Raw genomic sequence first — 4,600 nt, forward strand, 5'->3', positions numbered from 1 at the left:
GGAAGGCACTGAGCGTCGTGGCGCGTGAAGCTGGGGTGGGCACCCTCGTGAGGGTGGAGAGTCTGAGAGACTCCGTTGAGTGGAGATGGGCAGAGGAGGGGATGCACTCTTGGACGATTTCTTGACTGAGAACACAACTTCAAAATAGGACTTTCTCAAGCTTTTAAACTTTAATATTTGTCACCTCTGAAGGTGACAGCAAAATGTTAGCATATGAGGAAACAGACATGTTTGACGTGTTGGCCTGCCTCCCTCTCCACACAAATTTAACAGTCAAGCTGCTCTTGTTCCAAAGGCTCTGCATGTGCGAAGGGCCACGTAAGACTCCATGAAATGCTGAGGACTGTACAACGTGGTGTCTTAGAACGTTGCCTTCTAGTTGGGATACAAGATATGCCCGTAACACAATAACACAATAGCGATATGAGGTAGAAGGTACAAGTGGAGAATTTATTAGGCGTGAGATGAGACCCCATCTGACCCCGAATGAGAATTAAGTTCACCGATTATCATGTCTGATTTGTCCCAATGACTGAAGAAGATACTTGTGTTTAAGATACAGTGTTAGTCTACGTCAGCATTTGTATTTTAAAAGATAAAATAACGTGGTTTATAATTGAAAATATGTTTTATAATATAATCAGAAAGGCAGATTGTTGAAGTCAGCCTTCCAAGGAGCATCAGACTGAACTCAGTTTTGTATTGACATTGTGCTTTTGACTATTAATGTTCATTTTCATTGTGTAAATATCATAATAATGTTGTTCTGGTCAGCCAGCTGACATAAAACTCTTCAGCTTTTGACACTGAAGTGTTGAAAATAAAACTTAAAATAGTTTGCATAGCTTGAATGGAGAACTATTCCAAAGACATTAAAGTATTGCTTTACTTTCAATATACAGTTTTTATCCTAATATTCAAGTTTTAGAAGATGTACCAAAGACACACACACACACACACACACACACACACACACACACACATCAGTTCCATTATGCAAATCCGATACATGTTTTACTAAGAAAATATGTGTATATATGTACTTTTTTAAGGAAAGTATGCTTATTTCATTTGCACACAAGGTTTGTGCATAGCTATAGGTTTATTTTAAACTTCTTTTTGTACAAGACAAAATAAAGTGTTTTATATTTTATAATTTATTTTACCATCTGGGGTAATAGGTATACAAGGATATAAACACCTTCTGTTGACATAGTAAATTTAAAAACATTTTCTCATCATTACTGGAGAAATATGCCTATCCTGATTTAATTTAAAATTTAAGCCATTTTTGTTTGTTTGTTTGTTTTGAGGTTGGTATGAAAAGCCTTTCTCTCCTACTCCCCCCGCCAGTTGTCTCATCATCACACGCACTTCTCTGAAGTGTTCTTTTCACGCTGTTGCTCATCAGTCGAGTCCACATACGTCCACTTGAAAATGAAGCCCCCACAGCCTAGTCCCAACCGCAGACGTGCACGACACAGAGCTGCCAGGGTGGTCATGCGCTGGCTCCTGCTTCAGTGCTCCGTTTTTATCCACGTCTGAAGGCCTTTGTGTCTCTCCTTGAGCTCTAAACCTCCTAGGTCCATGCTCCTCCTTGAGGTCTTCCCTTTGCATGAAGCTGTCCCAGTCTGTTCCCTCTGGCCTATTGACCTGTACTTACTGGACGACTGCCACCTGCCCATCTCACACTGGCGGGAGGCGGGGCTGGGGGCAGGACGGGAGCAGCAGAGAGACCAATACCAGCTCCCGTGTTACCTGGCCAGAGCAGCACCTGGATCTCCACCTGCACGAGCCATAGTGCCCTGCCAGTGAACTGCACCTGCAGCATTGCCTGGTCTCTGACCCGAGGGAGTGCAGCCTGCCCTAGTTTTCTAGACTCATATCTGGTGACAGGGAACCCTACCATATGGCACATCCTTGTCATCCTTAGTCACTGGCTCGAAGGCCAGCTCTGCTTTTCAGCCCCAGACAGGACATTCCCTCCCCAGCCAATGTAGGGTTGCCAGGAATACAGGCTAAACATGGGCAGGGACACTTCCACATTTTTAAAATAATTTGGTGTTTCAGAACAAAATAAAAGTCATCATGAGAAAAGTTAAAACTCTTTTGAACTTTGTATAAAATCTCATAGCTTGGTAATGTGGTTTTACTTTGAATCCATATAGCTTTAGGTGCTGTGTCAATTTCCTATTGCTGCTACAACAAATTATCTCCAATTTAGTGGCTTAAAACAGCGCAAATTTATTATCTTTAAGTTCAGAAGGTTAGAAGTGTGCAGTGAGCAGGCAGCGCCACATCCCTCCTGGAGGCTGCGGGGGAGGAGCCTCGCCTGGCCCTCCGCGCTCCTCGCCTTGCTCTGTTTCCATCCTCACGTCTCCCCCTCTGGCCCTCCTGCCTCCCTCTTACAGGGGGACCCTTGTGACGACATTGGGCTCCCCCAGATAATCCAGGACAATCCCCACCTCAGGATCCTTTCCTCAGTCACACCTGTGACATCCTATATGCCATATGAAGTAGCGTAGCCACAGCTTCTGGGATCAGGCTGTGGACACAGCTTTGGGAGCCAACCAAGATGCCATCATCCTCTTTTTGTTGCTGCTTCTGCCTGTTCCTGCTCCTGGCCTGAGTGACTTGTGGGTCGGCTCCCTCCCCAGTTATCCTGCTGTGGCCTTGGCAGCCCTGCCTGTGGTAAAACAAATGATGCAACTTCCTCCAGAGCTCAGCCTGCTGTCCCCTCCTCTCTGCAGCCAGACGCACACCTGCTTCCCCTCGGCAGCTCTGCTTCCTGGGTGCACGCCGTCCGTCTGCCAGGCCCTCTTCTCCTTCCCTCAGAGTCCAGGCAGGCCTGGCCCGCCCCAGCTCCCGTCTGCTCCTTCCCCTTCTCCTGGCAAGCCCAGCCCTCTCTTTGTGGTTTATGGCATCTCATCTCTGTTATTTCTGCTCTTGTCGCTTCCCTAGAGTGTGTGTGAGTCTCTGCTCACACCACTCGTCCCCCTGTGCTCCCTTCTCTGCACCCCAGTCCCCACTGTGTTCTCATCCTGGGACATTCCTTTGCACACAGGATGGTCCCTCCCACTCCCCAGGACCTTAAGCACCTTAAGCCCCTTTCTCAAGTCCATCCATCTGCCCCTGTGGCCTCCTCTGTGAAGGTCAACTTTCATCTCACCATCTGACCTCATCTACGCCTTTCCAGACTTTTCTCTTTCTTATTCTCACAGCACCATTTTCTCTTTCAGATTCGCAGTTCCTCCATTGTGTCCCTTCCGGATTCACATTTTCCCCTCCAGCCTAGATTCCCGGTTCCTTCATGTCAGCCACTGTCTTGTTGGGATCTTCAATTTCCTCATCCTCCTGCTGTCCTCTCTCCACACATGCCTGCCACAATCCCAGCTCCCGACAATGCATGTTCACCTTCTAACTTCTGTGCCTCAGGTGCCAAGCCTTGCTGGGTAGAACCACAAGGCCTTGCAGGTTGGTGGCACTGCAGACGCCCATCCTTAGCAGAGTGAGCATTGCTTTCCCGTCTTTCTGTGTTGTCCATCTGGGCTGTCCCTGCTTCCTCAGAAGACAGTTCTGAGCTTGTGGACATCTTCCCTCCCACCCACAGAAGCCGTCTCTCCCTTAATGCTGTGGCAAGGCCTTCAGCTGCCTCCTGCAACCTTCCTTACCTCACGTCCTCTCACCGCCTTCTCCTGCTGTGCTGGAAGAGGTGTCCCTGCTCTCTGCCATCCTTCTCCTGTGCACTGGGTCCTTTCCAGTCCTGCTTTTCTAGGTCATACTCCATCAGTTATCTCATGTTCTCCTTGTAAAGTTAACTTCTCTTTTGAACACAAATATGCTTAAGTCTCTTTTATCTTTAAGAAAAAATATTGGACTCCGCATTTTCCTAACTCATCTCCTTAGCCCAGTCCAGCTTCTTGAAATTTTAGACTGCGGTTTTTCTCTTCTCTTGATTTTTCTAATGTTTTTTCCACCTTCAACCTCCACAACTCACCCTTTATTCCCACCACTGCCTGGAAATGCTCCTGCAGAAGTATCGTCCAACATTTCACAAGCGGACATGTGTGGCCTCATGCCATAAGCTTGGCCTCTGGGTTTACTGATTCCGAGCCACCCCTTGCCAGGCTCTCCTCACAGTCCTTTTTCCCTCCCTGATTTGTCTATGGGCCCCACTCTGCATGGCTCCCTGGCCAGCTCATCTGCCTCCCTAGCTTCCATTCCATGGAGACGCTGCAGAACTCCTGACCTCCCTCCTGGTCTTTCTCTTGGCCCTCTCGCCGCCTCACCTGGATGGCACACAGTTCTCTCAGTACGTCCACACTGGACTCACCGTTCAGCCTCCTCCCGTGGAGTTGGCTCCCTGGCCCCGCATCCCTGTGAGTGGCCTCTACTCTGCACCCCGCTCGCCAGCGCGAATCCTTCCTCTCCTCCGTGCTCTGTGTGTTCAGCAATCTAGTCTGCTCAGCTTTTGCCTTCTAATCCTATTCAACCGCTCCTGTCAGTCCCTGCACTACTGCCTTAATTTAGGAGTAAGCCCTGGGTTTTCTTTTTCCACATAAATTTTAACAAAATTTCCTTAAATAATTTCTGTCTATCC

Source organism: Propithecus coquereli, unplaced genomic scaffold (assembly GCF_000956105.1).
Source record: "Propithecus coquereli isolate 6110/MARCELLA unplaced genomic scaffold, Pcoq_1.0 Scaffold38, whole genome shotgun sequence".
NCBI classification, from domain to species: domain Eukaryota; kingdom Metazoa; phylum Chordata; class Mammalia; order Primates; family Indriidae; genus Propithecus; species Propithecus coquereli.